At 41.5% G+C, this 17,500-nt stretch overlaps 1 long non-coding RNA gene across 1 annotated transcript in view; it reads right to left on the bottom strand.

The window, feature by feature from the left end:
- LOC123500062 overlaps nt 1-17,500 on the bottom strand; it is a 48,869-nt gene that overhangs the window by 443 nt on the left and 30,926 nt on the right. The window lies entirely within an intron of this gene.

The raw sequence follows: 17,500 nt of genomic DNA, 5'->3' as shown, positions 1-17,500 counted from the left end.
CACAGTATGTGCTGATGTGACGTAATGAAGAAAAATGTGCCAGTTGTGTGATGTGTGATGTGAGGTGGTGAGGTAGTGAGAATAGCGTTGCGTGTGTGTGTGTGTGTGTGTGTGTGTGTGAAGGTGATGGCAGTGTTACAATGGCGTGATGCTGCTGTTTGGGTAAAGAATATGTGTAATGGTGTTGTAGTTGCCGACAAAAAAAAAGAATGCGGTGATGATAATGACAATAATGATTAAGTAAAATGTAACACAAAGAAAATGAAAATAAATGAATATCAATCAATAATAAAATATCATAACTAGTGATAATAAAAAGGCTAATAATAATAATAATAATAATAATAATAATAATAATAATAATAATAATAATAATAATAATAATAATAATAATAATAATAAGTCAATTCAAAAAGATATACAGCAAGATAACACAAAAGATAATACTAATAACACAAATTAACAAAAAAAAAAAAAAAAAACAAAACACCACCCAAATAAACACACACACACACACACACACACACACACACACACACACACACACACACACACACACACACACACACACGATTTAAAAACAAAAAGGTAAGAGGCGAAGGAAAGGAGTACACATATTTGGCAAGGAACTGGCAACACGCAGGCAATCCAACACTCGACTTTATATATTCTGACAAGTGCCTGGGACGCGACGCTGCAGCTCATGTGTCGCTTTTGCATCACATCACCACTGGAGCCCCCCAAAAAATGCCTGGATTGCGTGGCTGGATAGGAAGGAGAATGTAAGGCAAGTGAACGAGTAAGCAAGAAAACAAGGAAAAATAAGAACTCTAAGTGGTCGTATTCTCAAACTTTCCTGTGCATCACCTCCACTATGTCACGAGTGTTTATCTAAATTTACACGTGTTTTTAAAGATGCTTTTTTTTTACGGTTCTAGAGGCAGAGTGACAAGATTTCTACATTATTAACTAGAGAAACACCACAGAAAACAACGCTAATCAACTCTGTGGCCTTGGAAAATAGTCGTGGTGAGAGGGCAAAGAGATTCTGAATACGGACCTTATCCTATTTTTCCTCTTGGTGGTGGTGGTGGTGGTGGTGGTGGCTTATAAGGTTACCACGTCGTGTCATTAATATAAACACAAGCACAGTGACCTTCAGTGCGGGAAAGGAGACAATGTAATAAAGGAAGCAAACAGGTAAAAAGAAGGTAAGGTAAGGTAAGGTGGAAATTCACGAGCCAGAGAGAGAGAGAGAGAGAGAGAGAGAGAGAGAGAGAGAGAGAGAGAGAGAGAGAGAGAGAGAGAGAGAGAGAGAGAGAGAGAGAGAGAGAGAGAGACGGACGGACGGACGGACGGACAGACAGAAGGAAAAATAATACAAGCAAAAAAGGCGGAAAAAATTAACGAGAGAGAGAGAGAGAGAGAGAGAGAGAGAGAGAGAGAGAGAGAGAGAGAGAGAAATACAGTTGTCAGACAGGCCACAAGCGCGCACCTTATCCTCCCACACACACACACACACACACACACACACGAGCGATAAACAATGGTAACAAAAACACGGGCTCTGCCATACACGGGGATCGAATTAACGGCAAACTCTGAGCCAGGTAATGTGAGAAGCCAGGCTGGGCGCACTCCGGGTTGCAGGAGGCGGGCGTGGGCGGGCGTGGGCGGCGGCGAGGACACGGACATTAGCGGAGCCTCAACTGGATAACATGGACAGCTGGAGGGTGGATGAGGAAGTGGGTGGATAAAGGATGAGGATGAAATTGATGGATAGCCAGTAAGTGGGGTATAATTTTGGTGGGTGAGCAAATTAAGTGGATGAAGGTTAATGGGTTGGGTAGGTGGATGACTGGCTGGCGGGTTTAGGAGTGGGTGCATGAGGGTGAAGTGGATGGATGGTGGAATGGATGGCTGTGTGGATGGACTATAAGCGTGGTGGATGGCTTGTTGTGTGTTTGTTGGGTGAAAGAATAGATAAGGTAAAATAAATAGATAGAGTGGATGAACAGCTGGTTGAATGAAGGAGTGGATGAGTGGATGGAAGGATGGATGGATACTAAGGCTTGTGGACGACTGAGTGAGTGGATTGAGGTCAGACGGGTGGATAAGTGATGGGATTAATTAATAGATGGATAACCCTAGTGGATAGATGGATGGATGGGCAGGTGGTTGACAATCAGATGGTGGATGCAATGAGGTGGTTGTTCCTATATCATATTTCTCTTCATCCACATTTATTCAACTTTTTACTTTACTTTATCTTATCAATTAATTTTTTTTTCATTTGCATTTTCCTACCTGATTAATCTTTAACCTCGAGATTCACCACATACATTTTTCAGGCATACCTTCTTAATTGGCATTGCTTAACTCCCCCACCTCTCTCTCTCTCTCTCTCTCTCTCTCTAATTATCGTCCTTCGTTTTGGTCTATTGCTATTTTTCTTTGATTTTAGCTATCTTTTTTTTTCTTTACTGTATCTATTTATTCTCTCTCTCTCTCTCTCTCTCTCTCTCTCTCTCTCTCTCTCTCTCTCTCTCTCTCTCTCTCTGTTCCAATAATGCTTCGTTGATGTTCCTTTATGTTCCCTTTGCTTCAGCCTCACTTGTCTCATCCATTTCCCGCTACATCATTGTTCACATGGATTCTCACTACAAGGTTCCCAGTTCGTGTATTTTGAAGTATCATTGTTATCGCTATTTATTTCACTTTTTCAACTCATTATTACTTTTATTATATTTTTCAGCCTGTTTTTTTTTATATTTCTTTCGCATTTTTTTTTTTTTTTCGTTTCTAGTACTGTTTAGTTGTTCATTGTTAGTTTCTGTGTGTTGTGATTTGATTTTTATTTCTTTTATTCGTATATACTAGTCTTTCATTTCGTCTTTACTTATGTATGTTATTATCATTCTTCCTTATTCCTTCATTTCCAAACTTTCATATTTTTTTTTCACTAATTCGTCACTTCAAGGTATTATTCCTTCATTTATTCTTCATTCGTAAAGGTTTGAGTATTTCTATTTACATTCATTCACTTTCAGGTATTGTTGGAATTATTAACCCCTTCAAGTACCATATCGCGTTTTCATATTCATTCTGGTTATTTAGTGATTTTATACTGCCTCAGAAACTTATGTGGGGGGTTAGAATAGCAAAGACTGGCCATTAATCTTTTGACTTCCATAGACGCTTCCTAATTCACATAAAATCGTCTAATCCTTCCCTAAAATCATGGTAAAAATGTCTCAATATCTATACACGTCCACTTAATATTTCGTCCACTATGATGTACTTTTTAGCCTTTGTTCATCTCGTCTAATGAATATTCAAGTGTGGTGTGTTGTTTTACTAATATATCTTGGTGCATCATTTATTTTACTATGTCTTTAATCATTCACGTCTAGTTAATATTACACCCGTTACCTTGTTATTTATTCCATTCGTCCACCTTGTCTAATGAATACTGACGTGTGGTGGTGTTGCAGTGCTGGTGGTGTGCGTGTGGTGGTTCCTGGTGCTGATTCATCCACACCTTGCTTTACACACGCATTACCATATTCTTTGTCCCTCACGCTTCACCTTCAGCCGATCTGTAAACATGTATATTTCTCCTATCATCATTTTCCCGTTATTACTCTCGTGTACGCCTCTCTGATATATTTTCCTCTCTCTTTCTCTCCCCACGTCTCTTTCTGTCTCTAACTCAGCCTATCTGTAAACATGCATATTTCTCCTATCATTGTTCTCCTTTTATTATTTTCGTGTACGCCTTCTCTCATATATTTTCCCCTCTCTTTCTCTCCCCACGTCTCTCTCTATCTTTAACTCAGCCATTCTCTTTTTCGCTAATTCACTATTTCCTAACTCAAGTCATCGCCTCCTTTTTGAAACTCATCATTGTCTCTCACTTTCTAACTCAATCATATAAGTGATTCCCATTTTCTTTTTACTCAGTTTTTCTTTCTTATTTTCATTCCGTTCTCCTTTTCAAACTCTAGTCACTCTTTCCTCTCTTTTTCTATCTCCACCATGCTCTTCTCCCTCTCTAACTCGCCAATCCCTCCTCTCTTTTTAATTCAACCATTTCCTTCTCTCTTTCTAACTCAATCGTTTCCTCTGTCTTTCTATAATTAGTATCTACACATATAGGCAAAAAAGGAGCATGAAAAATAAGAGATCATGCAGTTTCTAGCCATTGTAACGCTTGGAGGTGGCTGCAGAACTAGAAATGCCTTAGAGCGGCTGGAGTTTAAGACGTGCTAAATAATGATGAAAGGTTGTATTAAAAGTGCGTATATAGTCACTGGTGGTTAGTGTACGAGTATGTTTGATGAACCCAGCACACGAGAGTAGAAGAGCAGTTCCTTAACCCTTTCACCGGTATTTGACATGTCTTGCCAGTTACTAAACATTCTGAAATCTTTCCTCTCTTTCTACACACATTTTCAAACATTATACTGGACAAACACTGATAAATATATTCTCTATTTTAATCCATTTCTTTCTCATAGATGCTTACAAAAACGGAATACATTTTTTGCAGTGTTGTGAATCGCTGCCTATCGTTATGAAAAGCTTAAATTATTCAGATCCTTAGAAAAAAAAAACTATTTTCTCTTTTTTTTTTTTTATTTAGACTTAGCTGGCATAAAGACCAAGGAAGTTCACCACCACCACAACCACCACCACCACCACCACCACCACCACCACCACCACCCACCACCTCCTCCTTTCCTCATTCTGCCTCTCCCTCCTCCTTTTCTTCACCACGTACGTACATACAAACACACATCCATACCGCACCATCAACCTTAAACACAACCCTCAACCCTAACAACAACAACAACAACAACAACAATAAATAACACAACACAACACGACACAACACAACACACAAAACACAACACTACACAAACACGTCATTTTTTCTCATCCCTCGTCCCTCCACAGCTTACATACAAACACCACACACACACACACACACACACACACACACACACACACACACACACACACACACACACTTAAAAATACTCTCATAACTAACACTAACCACAACAACAACAGCAACACAAATTCTTCCATACGTATGATCATCTTTATTCTCCCTCACTAATTAATTCCCAGTGTTTTAATTCCCGTTCATGCAAGGAAAGGGGAAGGAGGAGGAGGAGGAGGAGGAGGAGGAGGAAGGCAGGTGCGTGGGCAGGGAAATGAAGGTAAACAAGAGGGAGAGAACACAGGAGGGGAGTGAGGGAGGGGAAGAAATGTGAGGGGGAATGAGAAAGAGAAGAGGAAGAAGGTTCAAGCAAGGAGTGCCCATGAAAGCGTGGGAAGAGAGAGAGAGAGAGAGAGAGAGAGAGAGAGAGAGAGAGAGAGAGAGAGAGAGAGAGAGAGAGAGAGAGAGAGAGAGAGAGAGAGAGAGAGAGAGAGAGAGAGAGAGCGTGACGTTATAAAAGAAAGGGAGATAAACAATACGTGTTGATAAAGGAAAGAAAAAGAAAAGAGAAAAAAATAAAGAAGAAGAAGAAGAAGAAGAAGAAGAAGAAGAAAGAAAACAAGAAAAAAATAGGAAAAGATGAAGGCATGAAGACAAGGAAGAAGATTCGAAAAGAAAGATTGAAAAGAGAGAATGAAAAAATAAGAAAGATATAGACAGAGAAAAAAAAAACAATAAATCAATAAGGAAGAGAGAAATGAAAGAAAAAAGAGATAAAAGAGAGAAAAACATAAAAACGTGTGGATAATTGCCTTTATTTTACATTCATAAAGGAGAGGAGGAGGAGGAGGAGGAGGAGGAGGAGGAGCTGGTCACTTGCCAAGGTTACTTTCTCATTCTCTCTCTCTCTCTCTCTCTCTCTCTCTCTCTCTCTACTTCCTGGTATTCCTTCTCTTTTTTCCACTCTATCATCACTTCAGTTATTTGGTTTAAGTCTCTCTCTCTCTCTCTCTCTCTCTCTCTCTCTCTCTCTCTCTCTCTCTCTCTCTCTCTTGATATTTAAATCGCATCTCATATTTCATAACCCTTCTTTTGCCTCTTTCTCCTCCTCCTCCTCCTCCTCCTCCTCCTCCTCCTCCTCTTCTTCTCCTTTTCCATCTTCCTTCTTTCCTCCTTTTTCTTCTTTTTTTTCTATTTATTCATATCTCTTTGTCTTGTCTTCCTTCTTCTCCGTTCTCTCCTCCTCCTCCCTTTCTTCTTTCTCTCTTCCTCCCATATTTCCCCTTCTTCCTTCTTACTTCTCTTTCTCCCTCCCATTTTCTTTCTCTCATTCTTCTCTTTTATCTTCTTCCTCATTTGTCTTTTCTTTTTAGTTCTTTCTTCTCTTTCTCTTTTCGCCTTTGTTTTCTTTCTTCCTCATCACCCTCTCCTCTTCTCTCTCTCTCTCTCTCTCTCTCTCTTCTTTTCGCTTGCCTTTCTTTCTCATCGTCTTCCTATTTCTTATTCTCTTTCTTACTCATCTTTTCTCTGCTCTCTTCCTCTTCTTCTTCTTCTTCTTCTTCTTCTTCTTCTTCTTCCTCCTCCTCCTCCTCCCATTCGTAGGTGCAACATCCCTTTCCAGCCAGCCTCCGCATACTAAACAGCCTCCCCCCCTCCCCCCCACAAGGTTACCGGTGACCACCTGTTCCCTCCCCTTCCCTCCACACCACCACCACCACCACCACCACCACCACCACCACTTCTATACTCTCATCCTCCATTCCTTCCTTCTTTCTACATCTGTGCTCTTCTTCTAAACTTAAACCCTTCTTTTTTTTTCTCCCTTCTTCTTCCTTCCCTCCCTTCTATATCCTCACGTCCCACTCTTCCCTCCCTTCTACATCAGTACTTTCTTCAATACCCTCCCTTCCCTCCTCCTCCTCCTCCTCCTCCTCCTCCATCCTCCTTCCATCTACATCCTCACTCTTGACTCCTCCCCGTCCTTCATCGATATCAATACCCTTCCTTCTCTCTACACTTATCCTCCCTTCTCCTTCTCCTCCTTTCCTTCTTTATCTTCCTTCTCTCCCTTCCTTCCTTCTCTGCCATTCCAGCTCCCTTTCTCTTTGCAAATGTTAGAAAAAGGAATAGGTTATCTGATACGAGTGTTGGAAGGAGGAAGAGGAGGAGAAGGAGGAAGAAGTAGAAGGGTAAAGGAAGCTGCAACTAGCCATTAGAAAACAACAACAACAAAAACAACAACAACAATAACAACACCCTATTTATTTCTCCTCTTCCTATCACCCTCATCCTTGAATCTGTCTAATATTTCAAAAGCTCCCTACTGATTCACCACTAACAGCCTGGTTAGTGGTGACTGAGGCTGTTTTTTCCATTCGTTCACCACTCCATTTGAGAACCAATCCCATCCTATCTTTTTTTTTACTTCCTTTTTTTTCTATCTCATTTTATAAAGATGGGAGACATTATTTATCACCTCTCGTCCTGCCCTGATTGTTACTGGCTGTGGAGATTATTATGTGGTGATGTTAATTGACTTGCTGGTGGTGGTGGTGGTGGTGGTGGTGGTGGAGGTAGTAGTAATAGTAGTAGTGGTAGTGGTAGTAGTAGTAGTAGTAGTAGTAGTAGTAGTAGTAGTAGTAGTAGTAGTAGTAGTAGTAGTAGTAGAGGATAAAAAAAAAACAAGAAGAACAGCAGCAACAACAAAACAAACAAAAACAAGTAGAGAGAAAAAATATTAAAAGAAAAACGCCCAACTGGATACAAAAACCCTGAGAGAGAGAGAGAGAGAGAGAGAGAGAGAGAGAGAGAGAGAGAGAGAGAGAGAGAGAGAGAGAGAGAGAGAGAGAGAGAGAACAAAACATCACATTATGCAACAGAGATCAGCTTAAAACAGAATTCCAGACGTCCCTTCCCGTTATATGTTCCTCTCTCTCTCTCTCTCTCTCTCTCTCTCTCTCTCTCTCTCTCTCTCTCCCCTCCAATACTGCCTGCCCTTCCGCTCTCCTCTCCTCTCCCTATCCCTCTCTCTATCCCTCTCTCCCCCCTCACCTTGCCGCAAGGGGGGGGAAAAGGGGAAGGGGGAATGAATGGGAGTGACATGACGGAAGCTTGATAATTAAAAAGGGGAAGCAAAAAGGGCTTGAAATTTACAGGTGTTTGTGAGGTTTGAATTAATGCTGGAACTTTTTTTTTTTATTTATTTGTTTTTGTTTTCGTTTTTGGTGAGTGATAGTTTTTTTTTTCGAGTTGATGGTTTTAATTGTGGTTTTATTTAATTAATTTATTTGTTTGTATGATTTGGTGTTTCCCTCTTTGGTGTATATTTGTGTGGTAAGTGCTCGTTTAGGTACACTTCCTAAGGCTTCACTTCATTCATTTTTGACGAAGACACACACACACACACACTCTCTCTCTCTCTCTCTCTCTCTCTCTCTCTCTCTCTCTCTCGGACCTGCAAGGGGACTGGCAACTTAGTGGGCCATTTTTTGGTTTTATGTTGCTCTTGTCCAGCTTTCATTTGGTCTTAATTGTATTTTCTATTTATCTTATTTAGTTTTATTTATTTATTTACATATTTCGTCTATCTATTTATCATTTTATTGTTTATTCTACTTATTCATTTGTGCGTGTGCGTGCGTGTGTGTGTGTGTGTGTGTGTGTGTGTGTGTGTGTGTGTGTGTGTGTGTGTGTGTGTGTGTGTGTGTGTGTGTGGTGGGAAGGAATGGTAAAGTAATAAATAGATTCCCTTTATTCATCTTTTTATTTTCATTTATTTGTGGCCTTGATTTGAGTTTCGTTACGTATGTGAAGATTCGGCCATTCTAATTGTGAAGAAAAGATAAATGTACACCATTCTGATAATGAAGATAAATGTACGCCATTCTAACAGAGAAGATAAGTATTTGGCCATTTTAATAGTGGAAAATAAGTTTACGCCCTTCTCACAGTGAAGATAAGCATTTGGCCATCCTAACAGTGAAAAATGATAAGGGTACGCCATTTTAACAGTGAAAATTTGGCCATTCTAATAATGAAAAAAAGGTAAGTACGCCATTTTAACAGTGAAGATAAGCATTTGGCCATTCTGATAGTGGAAAATGATAAGTTTACGTTATTCTCACAGTGAAGATAAGTATTTGGCCATTCTAATAGTGGAAAGTGATAAATGTACGCCATTCAAATTACAAAGAGAGTGTTTCAGCTTCTCCACAATGTCATGTCAACAAGTTGTGGAGAGCTGCGGCCTGTCTATAGAGCTACTATGGTCACAGTGCGTGTCCTGTTGAAGAAAATGAATAAATATGTGTAGAAGAAAATAAATAAATAGGAAACCATATAAAAATACGAGCGGATACATGAATCAGTGAGTAGGTAAGCAAACACACAAACAAAAGAGACACACGCCTTTACTACGTGCTAAAATGGTCACAGCTCTTGTCCTGCATAAAAAAAAAAGAAGAAGAAATGAATGAATGAATAGGTAAGCAAGCAAACAAACAAACAAAAAAAAAAAAAAAAGAGACACACCTTCACTTCCTCTCCCTTTACATCCGTCAAACACCTTTTTTTTTTTATCTACTTATTCATTCATGCTTTTTTTTATTATTATTATTATGCTTATTCTTTTTGGCATCGTTATATTTTTCCCCCATTGAATATGCTGCGCGTCACACACCTTCACTTCCTCTCCGCGTTGATCATTCCAACACTTTTTACCCGTTTATTCATTCATCCTTACATTCTTTCCTTTTTATTTCTACTGGCGAAGACGAAGCACCTGCCACCCCGCCCCGTCCCTCCCAGTCCCGCCCCACCCCGCCCCGGAACGCTGTACGGGGCGCGGGCACGAAACACGACACCTGCATGTCTTTCCCTTCCCAGTCAATGCCACACAAACACACACACACACACACACACACACACACACACACACACACACACACACACACACACACACACACACACACACACACACACACACACACACACACACACACACACACACACACACACACACACACACACATACATAAACAGACAGATAGAGAGATAGATAGATAGATAAATATAATATATATATATATATATATATATATATATATATATATATATATATATATATATATATATATATATATATATATATATATATATATATATATATATATATATATATATATATATATATGTTGTAACAATGTAGAACAGGTGGGTTGGTGGGTGGTGGAAAAACTGAGGAGTAGCAGGAGTATTTTATTTCTCCAACGTTTCATTCTCTCTGAAGAAGCCCTATGGGCGAAACGTTGGAGAAATAAAATACCCTGCTACTCCTGAGTTTCTTTCCACCACCCACCAACCCATATATATATATATATATATATATATATATATATATATATATATATATATATATATATATATAGAGAGAGAGAGAGAGAGAGAGAGAGAGAGAGAGAGAGAGAGAGAGAGAGAGAGAGAGAGAGAGAGAGAGAGAGAGAGAGAGAGAGAGAGAGAGAGAGAGAGAGAGAGAGAGAGAGAGAGAGAGAGAGAGAGAGAGAGAGAGAGAGCCCCAACGAAATATTACAGTTACAGGAGGACTTGAAAGGTATGGTCCATTAAAATATTTCCTATAAAAACTTGTAAATGGCTTGAAATGTAGTGAAACTTGACACACAAAACGTCCATTTATACAAACAAACGCATGAAACGTCTAAAGCAAATCAAGCTATTTCACGCACACACACACACACACACACACACACACACACACACACACACACACACACACACACACACACACACAGTAGCATAGTCAAGTTGAGTTATTTTGTTCTAAGTCACTATGTCGTGTTCCTCTTGGTTAGTTTTAGTGAAAGTCAGTCAGTCAGTCAGTCGGTCAGTTATTCAGTCAGTCAGTCAGTCAGTCAGTCAGTCAGTCAGTCATTCATTCAGTTAGTCATTCAGTCAGTCAGTCAGTCAGTCATTATCCACTCCCGCTGTTGCTCCCTCTTCTTTTTCCACATTCTACATCGTCTTAACCCTTTCAATATTGGAAGGCATTTTTATCATGAATATTTCCACATTCTACATCGTCTTAACTTCTTCAGTACTTGAACGCATTTTCATCTTGAATTTTTGGTGTGATTAGACGATTTTATTCACATTAGAAGGGTCTATGGAAGTCAGATGATTAACTCCAGTACCATGACACGTCTTCGTATTTATTCATGTTACTATTAGGCGATTATACACAGCTTCAGAATCTCATGTGGGGATTAAAACAGTGAAGATTCTGGACCATTAATCTTCTGACCTCCATAGAACCTTGCTAGTGTAAATGAAATCGCCTAATCATACTCAAAATTCATGGTAAAAATGCGTCCCAGTACTGAAGGGGGATAATGGCCAGAATCTTCACTATTTTAACCCCCAAGTAAGTTTCTGAAGCTGTATAAAATCACCAAATAGTAACCACAATAAATATGCAAAAGTGTCCTGGTACTAAAGGGGGTTAACACTTCTCATTCGCACCGCCTTGTCAGTCTCCTCATTTGTTTTGATTTGACTTGATTTAATGAACCGTAGCGTCAGTGAAATATACATAAAGTCAACCTTGGACTGTTTGATGTATAGTCAGTCATCCGCTTCCATACAAAGTGTTCGTAACTGTATTAATTCAACTCTGACATCTGCATACACACTAACAAAAAGAGGCTCAAGTCCTCAAGAGCCAAACAAGCTCATGAAAGAAAAATACGTCAGGTTTCCCAATAAAAACAAGAAAATCACCCACACATTTTTTTTATATACGTGGTCTATGAAACTGTATTATGAGAGAGAGAGAGAGAGAGAGAGAGAGAGAGAGAGAGAGAGAGAGAGAGAGAGAGAGAGAGAGAGAGAGAGAGAGAGAGAGAGAGAGAGTGAGAGACAGAGAGACAGTGAGACAGAGATATATAGAGAGAAAGAAAGACAGATGCACAGAGACAGAGACGAGACAGACACAGAGACAAAGACAGAAGACAGAGACACACAGAGAGACAGAGAAACAGAGAAAACCCCTTACCACCCCCACCCACCTCCAATAAAACAATGCAATCACAAACACACCCCTCTCCTGCCGGGTTTCGTTGCCTCCCCGCCGCTGCAGCATTGAGAGGCGAGGGACGCGGCTCTTCCCTGTGTCCGTCCGGCAAAAAAGTGTTGTTTGTCTTAAGAATCAGCGAGGCGAGTCATATTTTATTGCCGGAATCACTAGAGGACCCGCCCAGCCTTGGCTCACCTGATGGGGCCTTGGGGCATGAGCAGGAGGAGCAGGAGGAGGAGGAGAAGGAGGAAGGAAGATATTAGTAACACTCCTTTGAGCCTTTAAGATAAGCAGTGTGGTATTAATGTATCACACTTATGCACTACCACACACGCACACACGCAAGCAAGCAGGAAGGCAGGCAAGGAGGTAGATTGGCAAGCAGAAGGCAGAAAAACAGATAGATAAACGGGAAGGAAGGTAGATTAAGTAGTGAGCAGGCAGGTGGGCAGGCAGGTAATTTAGCAGGCAAAGAAGGTAAGTAGGAAGCAGGATGGAAGTCACACAGGCAGGCAGGAAAGAAGCTTGGTGAAGAAAAGAGAGAGGCAGGAAACAGGCTGGCTGGCTGGCTGGTAGGAAGGAAAAAAAAGTCAATCAGTCAGTCAGTCAGTCAACCACACAGCCAGGCAGGAAATTAAGCGCTCAGTCAGTAAACCAGTCAGTCAGTCAGTCAGTCGTGCAAGTAGATAAGTAGAAAGGTTAACACTCATTATGCCAGCCAGTCATTCAGTCAGTCAACTAGATACCCAGCCAGCCAGCCAGCCAACCAGTCAGGTAATTAGTCAGTTAACCAGTCAGTCAACCAGATACCCAGCTAGTCAGCCAGCCAGCCAGTTAGTTAGTTAGCCAATCAGTCAACCAGATACTCAGCCACACAGTAAGATAGTTAATCAATTAGCCAGTCAGCCAACCAGATACCCAGCCAGCCAGCCAGCTAGCCAGCCAGCCAGCCAGTTAGTCAGTTAGCCAGTCAGTCAACCAGATACCCAACAAGTTAGTCAGTTAGCCGGTCAGTTAGCCGGTCAGTCAGTCAGCCAGTCAGTCAACCAACTAGTCAGCCAAGTAGTAAGTCAGTAGTCAGTCAGTCAGTCAATCAGTCAGTCAATCAGTCAGCCAGTCAGTCAGTCAGCCAGCCAGCCAACCAGCCAGTTAGTCAGTCAGTGGGTGAGTCAGCCAGTTAGTTAGCAAGACACGCAAGCGGGCACAAGCAATATACATCGTGTCATCATTCATCAAGCTCCCTCACTTCCCCCTCCCCCGCCGCCCACCCTCACCCCTCGCCCCCCCTCAACCCTCACCCCTCTCATCCCCTCGCAGGGCGTCTCCTCACACGCTGGGTTTTACTGAAGGGCGGGGCTGCTGAGTCCGCCCACCGCCCCGCGCACCACAGCTGAAGGAGGGACGAAGGTACGGTACAGCTCTCCATCCTACTCTGTTCCTTTTTTCTCTCTTTTTCTCGACCGTCTTAAGTCTAAACTCTAAACCCTTCTCCTCCTCCTCTTACTCCTCCTCTTACTCCTTCTCTTCCTCCTCCTTGTCTCGCCTTTTCGTGTAATATTAGTAAAAACTTTATATTCTTTCATAGTTTTTTTCTCTCTTCTTTTCCACTCTCTCTCTCTCTCTCTCTCTCTCTCTCTCTCTCTCTCTCTCTCTCTCTCTCTCTCGCGTTAATAAAAAGTTCTCTGTTCTATCCATTTTTTCTTTTTTTTTTTGTAGCTTTGTCACTTTTCTCTTTCATTTCTTCCTTTCCCCTTTTCTTTCTCCTCCTCCTCCTCCTCCTCCTCCTCCTCCTCCTCCTCCTCCTCCTCCTCCTCCTCCTCGTCTTCCTTTGGTACTGACAAAAAATATTCTTTTTTATAACTTCTTTTCTATTTACCTGTCCTTCTTCTTCTTTTTTTCTCCTCTTCCTCTCCTTCCTCTGTTCTTTTATTATTTCATTCTTCCTTGTCTTTCTTCCTCTCCTCCTCCTCCTCCTCCTCCTTTGGTATTAATGAAAAGTTCTCTCTTCTATCATTTTCTCTTTTTCTTGTCAGTCTACTCCTCCTCCTCCTTCTTCTTCTTCATTTCCTCCTCCTCCATCTCTTCCTCCTCCACCTTCCCTGCACCATTCTTTTCTCACCCTGCCATTAATAAAAAGTTCCCTCTCCTTGTACCATTTCCTCTTTTCTTGTCCGTCTGTCTGTTCTTCTTCTCCTTCGTCTCCTCTTCCTTCTTTTACTAATCATTATTCCTGCTCTCGCCCTTGCATTCATTAAAAGTTTTCTCTTCCTCTTGTTTTTTCTTTTCCTTTTCTTGTCTGTCTGCACCTCTCCACCCCTATTCTTTTTCTTCTTCCTCCTCCTCCTCCTCTTTCTAATCATTATAATTTAATTTTCACCCTAAAATTAACAACAAAAAGGACACACAAGCAAGACAGTCTGCTGGGTGGTCAGTCAATCAGCCAGTCAGTACGTGAGTCAGTTGAATTATTTAAAAACATCAATGAAATGGAGATATTTTAAATACACTGGAGGCTAAAACACAAAGGAATATCAAAGCCAGAAACACACACACACACACACACACACACACACACACACACACACACACACACACACACACACACACACACGCCAGTCAGTCTGAGAGGAGTATAAATAACACTTAGCAGGAGTCACCTCGTCTGCTTCCCTCCCGGTGACGTCTCGATCAAGCCTCACATTTATGGAAGCTGGCCCTGGGTGTGTCTCCCCCACTCCTACCCCCTCCACACACATCCCGTCTCCCTCTCCCTCCCTCTATTCCCTATCTACTGAGTGACTATCTTCGCACCTTCATCCTTCACTCCACCACCATCTCTGTTTATCCACGTCATGAATGTGGATGGGGCGGATAGGTTACGGTCGCCACTTGCTAGCCTGGCCATCACTCCTCGTTCTGCCTCGTTTCAAATGAAGGTTATCGCGCAGCTGGCAGCCGTGGTAGGTTAGCAAGGGGTTATCGTACAGTTGATAGGGCCAGGCCAGGGCAGGGAAGGGCAGGGCAGGGCAGGGTTGGGTAGGCCAGGGTAGAGAGGTCTTGCAGGCTGTACATGAGGGCGAAGGCTGCAGGATGGTTAAGGGAAGGGCGTAGGGTCAACAGAGGCTAAGTCAGCAGTGTGGCGTGGTGTGGGTGAGGTGATGTGATGCCCACGTGTGGATAGATTTAAGGTGGTGGTAGTGGTGGAGGTGGTAAGTACGGTCTCTCCAAGTAATGTCACAGAGTTCAGTGCATTTCACATCTTAAAAAAAAGAATCGAAAACAGTGAATTAACGAACAGTCACGAGTCCACAAAACCAGCAGGCACATGTAGAAGAGACGAGTAAGAAACAAGACTCAGATCAAAATAAGAATAGATGGAAAAGAAAAGTGAATATCGTTAGCCAACTAATACTCGTGTGCAATACTGACGCTCCACTTCTGAGGAAGGCGAGAGGGCGTAACGAGGTGGAAAAAGAAAGAAGAAGAAAAAAGAAATGAGAAGACAGACGAGGTTGGTGGTTGACTTAATTAACGAGTGACAGAGAGGGTACACTCGTGGGCTGCTTTGATTAATGACTGACTCATTAAATGGCTGAATAAATTTGCAGTGGCAGGAGAGTCAAGGCCTCCTGAACCCCTACCCAGCCAGCGTCACTGATCCTCGATAGTACGGCGGACTGTTGCAACATTGTAGCGCAGAAAATTAGCGGAAAAGCATGAAAACAGTAACGGAATAAAGTAAAAAAAGAAGTAACAATAAATAAGAAAAAAACTAACATGAAAGAAAGTAACAGGAAAAACAGAGCAAGGAAAAGAGTAACAAGAAAGAAACAGGAAAAAAGAGTAACAGGAAAAAAAGGACGAAATAAAGTAACAAGAAGAAAAGAAACACGAATAAACAACATGAAAAAAAATAACGAAATAAAAGTAACAAGGAAAACAAATAACAAGACACTTCTAACTCATCTATAACTCCACAAACAACCTAAAACAACCGCTACACCATTCGCTACTAACACTCTCTTTCCTAACACCCTGCCAATCCCCCTTAGTGATCTCTTTCCTAACAGCCCGCCAATCACCACTAACAACCCCAGCGGCCCCAGTGACACAGTACAGCCTTGAGTTGCGTAGTGTGGAGTAATTACCTTGAGTGTCTTGTCCTCTGGTTCGAATCCCTGAGGCTCATCTTTCCTAACTCACCAATACTGGGACGTTTCAAAACCACACTCAGGTCAAGGCGCGCTGATGGCCAGGCTGATTCAAGGAGGCTCAGTAATAAGGCCCGTATTCATAAACGCTTTCCTCTCACCACGACTATTTTCCAAGGCCACTGAGATGATTAGCGGGGGGGTTTTCAAGAGTGTGTCTTTAGTTAACCTCTCCAGTACCGCGACGCGTGTCCATATTCATTCTGGTTATTATTTGGTGATTTTATACAGCTTCAGAAACTTATGTGGGGGGATTAGAATAGTGAAGACTGTGGCCATTAATCTTCTGACCTCCATAAACTCTTCCTAATGTCAATAAAATGATCTAATCGCACACAAATTTCAAGGTAAAAATGTGTCACAAAACTGAAAGGAATAATAATGTAGAAATCTTCTCACTCTGCCTACAGAATTGTAAAAAACACCTTAAAAAAATCTTATCAATTTAAACAAACCCTCTTGAAATGTTGGAGGTGAAGCAAAGAAGTGTTTGAGGATACAAATCTTAGTAATTGACAATAACTTAACTCGAATACCTTAAGGTTAGTATACTGACTCGTGGTGGCTCGGAGTGACTGACTAAATGACTGACGCGAGGGATTTAGTGGAAAGGGTGACTCAAGGTGGATAAGTGACTGGTAAGAGCTTAACTGGACTGGGTAAATTAGTAGTAGACTGACTCATGGTGACTAAGTGAATGCAGTGACTCGAGGTGGCTGACTAAATGACTGACGCGAGGGATGAAGTGGACTGGGTGACTCGTGGTGGCTAAGTGTCTGATAATAGTTTAGAAGTGGCCAAGTATCATAAGTGTGCTGACTCATGGTGACTAAGTGAACGTTGTGACTCCGAATGACTGAGTAAATTACTGACTCGATGGATTTAATGGACACGTTGACCCAAGATTGCTAAGTGACTGACGAAAGATTAACTGGACTGGTAAAAGGTAATTAGATTGACTCCGGGAAGTGAACGTAATAACTTAAGATGACTAAATAATTAACTAAACACACTGACTCGAGACTGAGAGACTGACTAAAGGGTACACCTGGAAACAAAGCTCAGGTGAAAAGATAAGGCGACTCACTAAATGACACAACTAAAAACACTGACTAAAACTGACTAACTGACTGACGCGGGGACACAATACTGAACACACTGACTCACAATACCACACCGCGTGACACACAAGTAAACACACCTGACTCCAAGTAGCAAAGTGACTCAAATGACTGACTGAAATGACTGGTGACT

This window comes from Portunus trituberculatus, chromosome 50 (genome assembly GCF_017591435.1).
Source record: "Portunus trituberculatus isolate SZX2019 chromosome 50, ASM1759143v1, whole genome shotgun sequence".
Classification (NCBI taxonomy): Eukaryota; Metazoa; Arthropoda; class Malacostraca; order Decapoda; family Portunidae; genus Portunus; species Portunus trituberculatus.
This window is presented reverse-complemented; position numbering and strand designations above follow the sequence as displayed.